Genomic DNA, 14,226 nt, shown 5'->3' on the forward strand with positions numbered 1-14,226 from the left:
TGGTCAACGCGGCACTCTCTAGCTGCCAGGAGCACTTTTTACTACGCGCACCCAACCAGAGCGACGGGAGGAGCACATTTCAGAAAACATGCTCAGCTCGTCGAGAGAATGCGATTTAAGCAATAAAATAAAAAATGCACCTAAAACCTAAACCAAACGTTGCAGGTGCTTATTTCTTCGTGCGCAGTGGTCAACGTGGCACTCCCTAGCTGCCAGGAGCTCTTTTTACTGTGTGCACCCAACCAGAGCGACGGGAGGAGAACATTTCAGAAAACGTGCTCAGCTCGTCGAGAGAATGCGATTTAAGCAATAAAATAAAAAATGCACCTAAAACCTAAACCAAACGTTGCAGGTGCTTATTTCTTCGTGCGCAGTGGTCAACGCGGCACTCCCTAGCTGCCAGGAGCTCTTTTTACTGTGTGCACCCAACCAGAGCGACGGGAGGAGCACATTTCAGAAAACGTGCTCAGCTCGTCGAGAGATTGCGATTTAAGCAATAAAATAAAAAATGCACCTAAAACCTAAACCAAACGTTGCAGGTGCTTATTTCTTCGTGCGCAGTGGTCAACGCGGAACTCCCTAGCTGCCAGGAGCTCTTTTTACTGTGCGCACCCAACCAGAGCGACGGGAGGAGCCCATTTCAGAAAACGTGCTCAGCTCGTCGAGAAAATGCGATTTAAGCAATAAAATTAAAAATGCACCTAAAACCTAAACCAAACGTTGCAGGTGCTTATTTCTTCATGCGCAGTGGTCAACGCGGCACTCTCTAGCTGCCAAGAGCACTTTTTACTGTGCGCACCCAACCAGAGTGACGGGAGGAGCACATTTCAGAAAACGTGCTCAGCTCGTCGAGAAAATGCGATTTAAGCAATACAATTAAAAATGCACCTAAAACCTAAACCAAACGTTGCAGGTGCTTATTTCTTCGTGCGCAGTGCTCAACGCGGCACTCCCTAGCTGCCAGGAGCACTTTTTACTGTGCGCACCCAACCAGAGTGACGGGAGGAGCACATTTCAGAAAACGTGCTCAGCTCGTCGAGAAAATGCGATTTAAGCAATAAAATTAAAAATGCACCTAAAACCTAAACCAAACGTTGCAGGTGCTTATTTCTTCATGCGCAGTGGTCAACGCGGCACTCTCTAGCTGCCAGGAGCACTTTTTACTATGCGCGCACAACCACAGCGACGGGAGGAGCACATTTCAGAAAACGTGCTCAGCTCGTCGAGGAAATGCGATTTAAGCAATAAAATTTAAAATGCACCTAAAACCTAAACCAAACGTTGCAGGTGCTTATTTCTTCGTGCGTAGTGCTCAACGCGGCACTCCCTAGCTGCCAGGAGCACTTTTTACTGTGCGCACCCAACCAGAGTGACGGGAGGAGCACATTTCAGAAAACGTGCTCAGCTCGTCGAGAAAATGCGATTTAAGCAATAAAATTAAAAATGCACCTAAAATCTAAACCAAGCGTTGCAGGTGCTTATTTCTTCATGCGCAGTGGTCAACGCGGCACTCTCTAGCTGCCAAGAGCACTTTTTACTGTGCGCACCCAACCAGAGTGACGGGAGGAGCACATTTCAGAAAACGTGCTCAGCTCGTCGAGAAAATGCGATTTAAGCAATAAGATTAAAAATGCACCTAAAACCTAAACCAAACGTTGCAGGTGCTTATTTCTTCATGCGCAGTGGTCAACGCGGCACTCTCTAGCTGCCAGGAGCCTTTTTTACTACGCACACCCAACCAGAGCGACGGGAGGAGCACATTTCAGAAAACGTGCTCAGCTCGTCGAGAGAATGCGATTTAAGCAATAAAATAAAAAATGCACCTAAAACCTAAACCAAACGTTATAGGTGCTTATTTCTTCGTGCGCAGTGGTCAACGCGGCACTCCCTAGCTGCCAGGAGCTCTTTTTACTGTGCGCACCCAACCAGAGCGACGGGAGGAGCACATTTCAGAAAACGTGCTCAGCTCGTCGAGAAAATGCGATTTAAGCAATAAAATTAAAAATGCACCTAAAACCTAAACCAAACGTTGCAGGTGCTTATTTCTTCATGTGCAGTGGTCAACGCGGCACTCTCTAGCTGCCAAGAGCACTTTTTACTGTGCGCACCCAACCAGAGCGACGGGAGGAGCACATTTCAGAAAACGTGCTCAGCTCGTCGAGAAAATGCGATTTAAGCAATAAAATTAAAAATGCACCTAAAACCTAAACCAAACGTTGCAGGTGCTTATTTCTTCATGTGCAGTGGTCAACGCGGCACTCTCTAGCTGCCAGGAGCACTTTTTACTATGCGCGCACAACCAGAGCGACGGGAGGAGCACATTTCAGAAAACGTGCTCAGCTCGTCGAGGAAATGCGATTTAAGCAATAAAATTTAAAATGCACCTAAAACCTAAACCAAACGTTGCAGGTGCTTATTTCTTCGTGCGTAGTGCTCAACGCGGCACTCCCTAGCTGCCAGGAGCACTTTTTACTATGCACACCCAACCAGAGTGACGGGAGGAGCACATTTCAGAAAACGTGCTCAGCTCGTCGAGAGAATGCGATTTTAGCAATAAAATTAAAAATGCACCTAAAACCTAAACCAAACGTTGCAGGTGCTTATTTCTTCGTGCGTAGTGCTCAACGCGGCACTCCCTAGCTGCCAGGAGCACTTTTTACTGTGCGCACCCAACCAGAGTGACGGGAGGAGCACATTTCAGAAAACGTGCTCAGCTCGTCGAGAAAATGCGATTTAAGCAATAAAATTAAAAATGCACCTAAAACCTAAACCAAACGTTGCAGGTGCTTATTTCTTCATGCGCAGTGGTCAACGCGGCACTCTCTAGCTGCCAAGAGCACTTTTTACTGTGCGCACCCAACCAGAGCGACGGGAGGAGCACATTTCAGAAAACGTGCTCAGCTCGTCGAGAAAATGCGATTTAAGCAATAAAATTAAAAATGCACCTAAAACCTAAACCAAACGTTGCAGGTGCTTATTTCTTCGTGCGCAGTGGTCAACGCGGCACTCCCTAGCTGCCAGGAGCTCTTTTTACTGTGCGCACCCAACCAGAGCGACGGGAGGAGCACATTTCAGAAAACGTGCTCAGCTCGTCGAGAAAATGCGATTTAAGCAATAAAATTAAAAATGCACCTTAAACCTAAACCAAACGTTGCAGGTGCTTATTTCTTCATGCGCAGTGGTCAACGCGGCACTCTCTAGCTGCCAGGAGCACTTTTTACTACGCGCACCCAACCAGAGCGACGGGAGGAGCACATTTCAGAAAACGTGCTCAGCTCGTCGAGAGAATGCGATTTAAGCAATAATATAAAAAATGCACCTAAAACCTAAACCAAACGTTGCAGGTACTTATTTCTTCATGCGCAGTGGTCAACGCGGCACTCTCTAGCTGCCAAGAGCACTTTTTACTGTGCGCACCCAACCAGAGCGATGGGAGGAGCACATTTCAGAAAACGTGCTCAGCTCGTCGAGAAAATGCGATTTAAGCAATAAAATTAAAAATGCACCTAAAACCTAAACCAAACGTTGCAGGTGCTTATTTCTTCGTGCGCCGTGGTCAACGCGGCACTCTCTAGCTGCCAGGAGCACTTTTTACTATGCGCACCCAACCAGAGCGACGGGAGGAGCACATTTCAGAAAACGTGCTCAGCTCGTCGAGAGAATGCGATTTAAGCAATAATATAAAAAATGCACCTAAAACCTAAACCAAACGTTGCAGGTGCTTATTTCTTCATGCGCAGTGGTCAACGCGGCACTCTCTAGCTGCCAAGAGCACTTTTTACTGTGCGCACCCAACCAGAGCGATGGGAGGAGCACATTTCAGAAAACGTGCTCAGCTCGTCGAGAAAATGCGATTTAAGCAATAAAATTAAAAATGCACCTAAAACCTAAACCAAACGTTGCAGGTGCTTATTACTTGGTGCGCAGTGGTCAACGCGGCACTCTCTAGCTGCCAGGAGGACTTTTTACTACGCGCACCCAACCGGAGCGACGGGAGGAGCACATTTCAGAAAACGTGCTCAGCTCGTCGAGAGAATGCGTTTTAAGCAATAAAATTAAAAATGCACCTAAAACCTAAACCAAACGTTGCAGGTGCTTATTTCTTCGTGCGCAGTGGTCAACGCGGAACTCCCTAGCTGCCAGGAGCTCTTTTTACTGTGCGCACCCAACCAGAGCGACGGGAGGAGCACATTTCAGAAAACGTGCTCAGCTCGTCGAGAAAATGCGATCTAAGCAATAAAATTAAAAATGCACCTAAAACCTAAACCAAACGTTGCAGGTGCTTATTTCTTCGTGCGCAGTGGTCAACGCGGCACTCTCTAGCTGCCAAGAGCACTTTTTACTGTGCGCACCCAACCAGAGCAACGGGAGGAGCACATTTCAGAAAACGTGCTCAGCTCGTCGAGACAATGCGATTTAAGCAATAAAATTAAAAATGCACCTAAAACCTAAACCAAACGTTGCAGGTGCTTATTTCTTCGTGCGCAGTGGTCAACGCGGCACTCCCTAGCTGCCAGGAGCTCGTTTTACTGTGCGCACCCAACCAGAGCGACGGGAGGAGAACATTTCAGAAAACGTGCTCAGCTTGTCGAGAAAATGCGATTTAAGCAATAAAATTAAAAATGCACCTAAAACCTAAACCAAACGTTGCAGGTGCTTATTTCTTCATGCGCAGTAGTCAACGCGGCACTCTCTAGCTGCCAGGACCACTTTTTACTATGCGCGCCCAACCAGAGCGACGGGAGGAGCACATTTCAGAAAACGTGCTCAGCTCGTCGAGAGAATGCGATTTAAGCAATAAAATAAAAAATGCACCTAAAACCTAAACCAAACGTTGCAGGTGCTTATTTCTTCGTGCGCAGTGGTCAACGCGGCACTCCCTAGCTGCCAGGAGCTCTTTTTACTGTGCGCACCCAACCAGAGCGACGGGAGGAGCACATTTCAGAAAACGTGCTCAGCTCGTCGAGAAAATGCGATTTAAGCAATAAAATTAAAAATGCACCTAAAACCTAAACCAAACGTTGCAGGTGCTTATTTCTTCGTGCACAGTGGTCAACGCGGCAATCCCTAGCTGCCAGGAGCACTTTTTACTGTGCGCACCCAACCAGAGTGACGGAAGGAGCACATTTCAGAAAACGTACTCAGCTCGTCGAGAAAATGCGATTTAAGCAATAAAATTAAAAATGCACCTAAAACCTAAACCAAACGTTGCAGGTGCTTATTTCTTCGTGCGCAGTGGTCAACGCGGCACTCCCTAGCTGCCAGGAGCTCTTTTTACTGTGCGCACCCAACCAGAGCGACGGGAGGAGCACATTTCAGAAAACGTGCTCAGCTCGTCGAGAAAATGCGATTTAAGCAATAAAATTAAAAATGCACCAAAAACCTAAACCAAACGTTGCAGGTGGTTATTTCTTCAAGCGCAGTGGTCAACGCGGCACTCTCTAGCTGCCAAGAGCACTTTTTACTATGCGCACCCAACCAGAGTGACGGCAGGAGCACATTTCAGAAAATGTGCTCAGCTCGTCGAGAAAATGCGATTAAAGCAAATAAATTAAAAATGCACCTAAAACCTAAACCAAACGTTGCAGGTGGTTATTTCTTCATGCGCAGTGGTCAACGCGGCACTCTCTAGCTGCCAAGAGCACTTCTTACTGTGCGCACCCAACCAGAGCGACGGGAGGAGCATATTTCAGAAAACGTGCTCAGCTCGTCGAGAAAATGCGATTTAAGCAATAAAATTAAAAATGCACCTAAAACCTAAACCAAACGTTGCAGGTGCTTATTTCTTCGTCGCAGTGGTCAACGCGGCACTCCCTAGCTGCCAGGAGCACTTTTTACTGTGCACACCCAACCAGAGCGACGGGAGGAGCACATTTCAGAAAACGTGCTCAGCTCGTCGAGAAAATGCGATTTAAGCAATGAAATTAAAAATGCACCTAAAACCTAAACCAAACGTTGCAGGTGCTTATTTCTTCATGCGCAGTGGTCAACGCGGCACTCTCTAGCTGCCAGGAGCACTTTTTACTACGCGCACCCAACCAGAGCGACGGGAGGAGCACATTTCAGAAAACGTGCTCAGCTCGTCGAGAGAATGCGATTTGAGCAATAAAATAAAAAATGCACCTAAAACCTAAACCAAACGTTGCAGGTGCTTATTTCTTCGTGCGCAGTGGTCAACGCGGCACTCCCTAGCTGCCAGGAGCTCTTTTTACTGTGTGCACCCAACCAGAGCGACGGGAGGAGCACATTTCAGAAAACGTGCTCAGCTCGTCGAGAGAATGCGATTTAAGCAATAAAATAAAAAATGCACCTAAAACCTAAACCAAACGTTGCAGGTGCTTATTTCTTCGTGCGCAGTGGTCAACGCGGAACTCCCTAGCTGCCAGGAGCTCTTTTTACTGTGTGCACCCAACCAGAGCGACGGGAGGAGCCCATTTCAGAAAACGTGCTCAGCTCGTCGAGAAAATGCGATTTAAGCAATAAAATTAAAAATGCACCTAAAACCTAAACCAAACGTTGCAGGTGCTTATTTCTTCGTGCGCAGTGCTCAACGCGGCACTCCCTAGCTGCCAGGAGCACTTTTTACTGTGCGCACCCAACCAGAGTGACGGGAGGAGCACATTTCAGAAAACGTGCTCAGCTCGTCGAGAAAATGCGATTTAAGCAATAAAATTAAAAATGCACCTAAAACCTAAACCAAACGTTGCAGGTGCTTATTTCTTCATGCGCAGTGGTCAACGCGGCACTCTCTAGCTGCCAAGAGCACTTTTTACTGTGCGCACCCAACCAGAGTGACGGGAGGAGCACATTTCAGAAAACGTGCTCAGCTCGTCGAGAAAATGCGATTTAAGCAATAAAATTAAAAATGCACCTAAAACCTAAACCAAACGTTGCAGGTGGTTATTTCTTCATGCGCAGTGGTCAACGCGGCACTCCCGAGCTGCCAAGAGCACTTTTTACTGTGCGCAACCAACCAGAGCGACGGGAGGAGCACATTTCAGAAAACGTGCTCAGCTCGTCGAGAGAATGCGATTTAAGCAATAAAATAAAAAATGCACCTAAAACCTAAACCAAACGTTGCAGGTGCTTATTTCTTCGTGCGCAGTGGTCAACGCGGAACTCCCTAGCTGCCAGGAGTTCTTTTTACTGTGCGCACCCAACCAGAGCGACGGGAGGAGCACATTTCAGAAAACGTGCTCAGCTCGTCGAGAAAATGCGATTTAAGCAATAAAATTAAAAATGCACCTAAAACCTAAACCAAACGTTGCAGGTGCTTATTTCTTCGTGCGCAGTGGTCAACGCGGCACTCTTTAGCTGCCAAGAGCACTTTTTACTATGCGCACCCAACCAGAGTGACGGGAGGAGCACATTTCAGAAAACGTGCTCAGCTCGTCGAGAAAATGCGATTTAAGCAATAAAATTAAAAATGCACCTAAAACCTAAACCAAACGTTGCAGGTGGTTATTTCTTCATGCGCAGTGGTCAACGCGGCACTCTCTAGCTGCCAAGAGCACTTTTTACTGTGCGCACCCAACCAGAGTGACGGGAGGAGCACATTTCAGAAAACGTGCTCAGCTCGTCGAGAAAATGCGATTTAAGCAATAAAATTAAAAATGCACCTAAAACCTAAACCAAACGTTGCAGGTGCTTATTTGTTCGTGCGCAGTGGTCAACGCGGAACTCCTAGCTGCCAGGAGCTATTTTTACTGTGCGCACCCAACCAGAGCGACGGGAGGAGCACATTTCAGAAAACGTGCTCAGCTCGTCGAGAAAATGCGATTTAAGCAATAAAATTAAAAATGCACCTAAAACCTAAACCAAACGTTGCAGGTGCTTATTTCTTCGTGCGCAGTGCTCAACGCGGCACTCCCTAGCTGCCAGGAGCACTTTTTACTGTGCGCACCCAACCAGAGTGACGGGAGGAGCACATTTCAGAAAACGTGCTCAGCTCGTCGAGAAAATGCGATTTAAGCAATAAAATTAAAAATGCACCTAAAACCTAAACCAAACGTTGCAGGTGCTTATTTCTTCATGCGCAGTGGTCAACGCGGCACTCTCTAGCTGCCAAGAGCACTTTTTACTGTGCGCACCCAACATGAGTGACGGGAGGAGCACATTTCAGAAAACGTGCTCAGCTCGTCGAGAAAATGCGATTTAAGCAATAAGATTAAAAATGCACCTAAAACCTAAACCAAACGTTGCAGGTGCTTATTTCTTCATGCGCAGTGGTGAACGCGGCACTCCCTAGCTGCCAGGAGCTCTTTTTACTGTGTGCACCCAACCAGAGCGACGGGAGGAGCACATTTCAGAAAACGTGCTCAGCTCGTCGAGAGAATGCGATTTAAGCAATAAAATAAAAAATGCACCTAAAACCTAAACCAAACGTTGCAGGTGCTTATTTCTTCGTGCGCAGTGGTCAACGCGGCACTCCCTAGCTGCCAGGAGCTCTTTTTACTGTGCGCACCCAACCAGAGCGACGGGAGGAGCACATTTCAGAAAACGTGCTCAGCTCGTCGAGAAAATGCGATTTAAACAATAAAATTAAAAATGCACCTAAAACCTAAACCAAACGTTGCAGGTGCTTATTTCTTCGTGCGCAGTGGTCAACGTGGCACTCCCTAGCTGCCAGGAGCACTTTTTACTGTGCGCACCCAACCAGAGTGACGGAAGGAGCACATTTCAGAAAACGTACTCAGCTCGTCGAGAGAATGCGATTTAAGCAATAAAATTAAAAATGCACCTAAAACCTAAACCAAACGTTGCAGGTGCTTATTTCTTTGTGCGCAGTGGTCAACGCGGCACTCTCTAGCTGCCAAGAGCACTTTTCACTATGCGCACCCAACCAGAGTGACGGGATGAGCACATTTCAGAAAACGTGCTCAGCTCGTCGAGAAAATGCGATTTAAGCAATAAAATTAAAAATGCACCTAAAACCTAAACCAAACGTTGCAGGTGGTTATTTCTTCATGCGCAGTGGTCAACGCGGCACTCCCTAGCTGCCAAGAGCACTTTTTACTGTGCGCACCCAACCAGAGTGACGGGAGGAGCACATTTCAGAAAACGTGCTCAGCTCGTCGAGAAAATGCGATTTAAGCAATAAAATTAAAAATGCACCTAAAACCTAAACCAAGCGTTGCAGGTGCTTATTTCTTCATGCGCAGTGGTCAACGCGGCACTCTCTCGCTGCCAAGAGCACTTTTTACTGTGCGCACCCAACCAGAGTGACGGGAGGAGCACATTTCAGAAAACGTGCTCAGCTCGTCGAGAAAATGCGATTTAAGCAATAAGATTAAAAATGCACCTAAAACCTAAACCAAACGTTGCAGGTGGTTATTTCTTCATGCGCAGTGGTCAACGCGGCACTCCCGAGCTGCCAAGAGCACTTTTTACTGTGCGCAACCAACCAGAGCGACGGGAGGAGCACATTTCAGAAAACGTGCTCAGCTCGTCGAGAGAATGCGATTTAAGCAATAAAATTAAAAATGCACCTAAAACCTAAACCAAACGTTGCAGGTGCTTATTTCTTCGTGCGCAGTGGTCAACGCGGAACTCCCTAGCTGCCAGGAGCTCTTTTTACTGTGCGCACCCAACCAGAGCGACGGGAGGAGCACATTTCAGAAAACGTGCTCAGCTCGTCGAGAAAATGCGATTTAAGCAATAAAATTAAAAATGCACCTAAAACCTAAACCAAACGTTGCAGGTGCTTATTTCTTCGTGCGCAGTGGTCAACGCGGCACTCCCTAGCTGCCAGGAGCTCTTTTTACTGTGTGCACCCAACCAGAGCGACGGGAGGAGCACATTTCAGAAAACGTGCTCAGCTCGTCGAGAAAATGCGATTTAAGCAATAAAATTAAAAATGCACCTAAAACTTAAACCAAACGTTGCAGGTGCTTATTTCTTCATGCGCAGTGGTCAACGCGGCACTCTCTAGCTCCCAGGAGCACTTTTTACTATGCGCGCACAACCAGAGCGACGGGAGGAGCACATTTCAGAAAACGTGCTCAGCTCGTCGAGAGAATGCGATTTAAGCAATAAAATTAAAAATCTACCTAAAACCTAAACCCAACGTTGCAGGTGCTTATTTCTTCGTGTGCAGTGGTCAACGCGGCACTCCCTAGCTGCCAGGAGCTCTTTTTACTGTGCGCACCCAACCAGAGCGACGGGAGGAGCACATTTCAGAAAACGTACTCAGCTCGTCGAGAAAATGCGATTTAAGCAATAATATTAAAAATGCACCTAAAACCTAAAACAAACGTTGCAGGTGCTTATTTCTTCGTGCACAGTGGTCAACGCGGCACTCCCTAGCTGCCAGGAGCTCTTTTTACTGTGCGCACCCAACCAGAGCGACGGGAGGAGCACATTTCAGAAAACGTGCTCAGCTCGTCGAGAGAATGCGATTTAAGCAATAAAATTAAAAATGCACCTAAAACCTAAACCAAACGTTGCAGGTGCTTATTTCTTCGTGCACAGTGGTCAACGCGGCACTCCCTAGCTGCCAGGAGCTCTTTTTACTGTGTGCACCCAACCAGAGCGACGGGAGGAGCACATTTCAGAAAACGTGCTCAGCTCGTTGAGAAAATGCGATTTAAGCAATAAAATTAAAAATGCACCTAAAACTTAAACCAAACGTTGCAGGTGCTTATTTCTTCATGCGCAGTGGTCAACGCGGCACTCTCTAGCTGTCAGGAGCACTTTTTACTATGCGCGCACAACCAGAGCGAGGGGAGGAGCACATTTCAGAAAACGTGCTCAGCTCGTCGAGAGAATGCGATTTAAGCAATAAAATTAAAAATGCACCTAAAACCTAAACCCAACAGAGAGATATAGAATGCGGCAGGCTTTGATGTCTATTCATATGCAAATGAGTTAGGAAGTCATAAAATTTTATGATCTATTGATGTTGATTTATGACGTATTTTATTGGGGGTCATAAATTCTTTAGCGGGTTGGTGGCATCAAGATGGCGCCAGTCGTGACGGCGCCATCTTTGACTGTCGCCATTTTGGTTTGCTGGCGCCATTTTTAAGATGTGGATATGTATGGGCATGTATTTTTATGAATCAAGACAGGTGGAGCACCTGTGCTAGCTTTGCTAACAGCCCTCTGAGCTACCTTTGCTTAAGGCCCGTGCGTGTGAGATTGGAGGGGACCCTTTTTGTTGAGAAGGCGAAGGGGAGGGGGGTGTTTGTGATAGGGTGGGGGGTTTGTGACAGGAGGCAACATTATAGGTGTCAAAGTTGGCTGGAAGAGAGTCACATATAATTTGAGAATCAATAGCTCAGCCAAAGTTATCTGAAAGCGAGAGACGCATGTAATTTGGTAAACATTGGTTTAGAGGATCAAAGGGCTTTTGTTGAGAAAATCACACTGTTACAAGTCACAAGTTATCTCTAATGTAATTTGACAAACAATAGCGGAGTCGGTATTACTGGGGCCAAGGATATGAGAAAGACCTCTTTGATGCGTCATCAACATACGACCAAAGTTATCCGATTTACCGCGACACGTGAGCTCATAGGCGTGGTCTTATCCCCGCCGAATTTAAAAGTTTGGTGCGGACGAGCATCATTTTGGAGAAGACAAGACAAGGCAAGCCATCACTCTGACGAACAGAATCGAAGCGTGTCAAAAAGTTGTTTTCGAGAATGGTTAAAGGTAAGTCATTTTACTACATTTCTCACAATAATGACAATAATAATAACAAATAATAATAATAAATAATAATAATAAGTTATTTTTATAAAACAAGATGTATTGTTTATATAATATTTGCAGACAACATCGTTTTTGCCGATGTCCACGCATCTTTTGACGACGATTTTAGCGACGTTTACCTAACACAATCAGACTACGGTGAGTCAATAGCGCATCTAAGATAGTTCTTATAGAGGGTATTAGTTACTGATTTTATTTTTTATGTTTGTATCAGATCTCGTGGCCGCGGCCACTAGAAAAAGCGTTCGGCCGACACAAGCTGCTTTCGACCGCCATATTGGAGCAGTGGAAACGACAGAGTCAGAGCGACCAGCTGTATCAGAGTCACGTGTTACTGTTGAAACCAATCCGACTGCACCCCACACCAACCGACAGGAGGCAGCGACGGATTCTGAACTACTTGAGGCTCTATCTACTTACGAAGCTTTAAACCATCATCATCAAGAGTCGACAAACAAAGTTGGAGGTATTCCTTATATTTTTTCTATCTTTATGTGCTATCATACTTGCTATTTTCGGTATTATAAAGGATTAACTTACAGGTGAACATCGTGACACCGAGCCACAGAGAGAGAGGAAGAGGAGGAGGAAGAGGAGGGGGCACCCCTTCTACAACACCCACCACTCAAACAGCAGGGGGCCTCTCAGGTGTCGGGGTAACTGTATCTACAAAAGACGGTTACAAGAGTGCTTTAAGATTATACGTGCTCTTACAGATTTAGCCGAATCAAAATAGGTTTGTGTTGTTTCTGCTGTGTTTTGTAAAAGAAAATATAATGGATCATTCAAACCTTACGTCGACAGAGTCGGATTTCTTAGCAAACATTTCTGAAATAGATTTGCCATCATTTAACGGGGGAAGCCAAAGAAGTGACACACCACAGCTAGATTTATCAAACGTTAACAATGTGTGTACGAGTCAAATAACAGATTTGCTCAACAATGTGACCGTTGCTTTGTCAGAGGGGGAGAGACCAGACAGTCCTGTTATTCTCACTCATTTACAGACTGTCATAGATGAATTGAACAACCGAAGCCCGAATGAAGGTGGACAGAGTCCTACACAAATCCCGTCACAATTGCTAAACATGATAGCAGAATTAAACAACCATGCTAATGACAGCGACGGGCGTATCAGTCCTGACATTCCTATCCAGTTGCTAAACATCATCCAAAATCTAAATACACAGCCTCTGGTTGACCCGTTGACCACTAACTCTCGCGATTCATCACCACCGGCTGCTATTGACGCCGTTCGGCCGATATTTCAGCCTAACAACTGTGTTGTTATAACTGATCATGAATTAGACGTTATTGATGACAACACATCACCGTTTCAACACACGCCCCAACAATCTAACAACGGTTCTGTATTAGCTGACCAACGCGGCGGTTCGGTTGTAATCAACAGGCCGCATTTCAACAATGTAGAGGTGAGACGACGGCTAAATATACCATCGCAACAGAACATTAATGATTTTGCAACCTTCTACCTCCAGATTGAAGACAGAATAGATGATGTCTTGCAAGAGGTAGCTAGCAGGGCGCAAACAGGTGATGTAATTCAGATAGAGCTCGCGGCTGGTAACGATAGAGCTCACATCTGCCCGCAAACTACTGATATAAACTCTATCAGAGATAATGTATCAAACCTGCTTGAACGTTTAGCCCAATCAAATACAGAGCTTCTGGCTGATGAGAGCTTAGAGCTCATTGTACAAATAGTCACTCCATTGCGTGGTGGTGGTGGAATGCGTCGAAGGCTGCTGAACACTACCAACAGAGAGATTTTGAGGTTGAAAAAACGACACCTACACATACCTCGTAATAAAGACAATAATTTGTGTTTCGCTCTCTCGCTAACCTATCTGCTAAATGACACACTGACAACAAAACAAGCCACGAGACACGCACGGCTCTTACAGGAGAGCGTAGGATTGGATTGTCAAACACCTGTGAGTCTGGGCGATGTCCATAAATTTGAGAAAGTCCTCAAACGGAAAATAACTGTAATGTATCGAAAAGAGGACTGCCGCCCCATGACCTTTTTCGACACGCGTTACCCCAAAACAGATAACGACACTCTATTTGTCTTAAACCTCGAGGGCCACTATTACGGCGTGAAAGCTATTGAGGCCTTTGTGGGCCACGCATTCTTCTGCAGGTATTGTTACAAAGGGCATGACAATTGGCAACAGCACCATTGTGCAGGACACTGTGGCGTTTGTCTTGATCCATGCTGTAAACAGCGACGGTTTAAACCTATCATCTGCCCCGACTGTAACAAATCTTGTCGTAATGAGGAATGCCTTATCAAACATAAAGAGTCCCGATCAATGAATCGTGCGAGCAACTGCGCTTCATACAAAAAATGCTTGGAATGTGGTCTCCGGTATTATGTGAAAGCTGATGGTACCGGTGCTAAACATCGCTGCCCCGTTAAAAAATGCGCAGTGTGTGATGAGATCATAAATCAAGATGACGCCTTATTGAACCCCCACATGTGCTACA

The 14,226-nt window shown here is 46.1% G+C and overlaps 1 long non-coding RNA gene across 1 annotated transcript; it reads left to right on the top strand.

Annotated features, from left to right (window-relative positions):
• The first annotated feature begins 11,270 nt into the window (after positions 1-11,270).
• LOC148393661 (uncharacterized) lies at positions 11,271-12,360 on the top strand. Its single transcript, XR_015860512.1, has 4 exons — positions 11,271-11,655; positions 11,776-11,853; positions 11,930-12,181; positions 12,258-12,360. It is a non-coding gene; the product is annotated as an uncharacterized LOC148393661 (long non-coding RNA).
• Positions 12,361-14,226: the final 1,866 nt, after the last annotated feature.

This window comes from Syngnathus floridae, chromosome 9, assembly GCF_059516105.1.
Source record: "Syngnathus floridae isolate MCC-2025c chromosome 9, RoL_Sflo_1.0, whole genome shotgun sequence".
NCBI lineage: Eukaryota > Metazoa > Chordata > Actinopteri > Syngnathiformes > Syngnathidae > Syngnathus > Syngnathus floridae.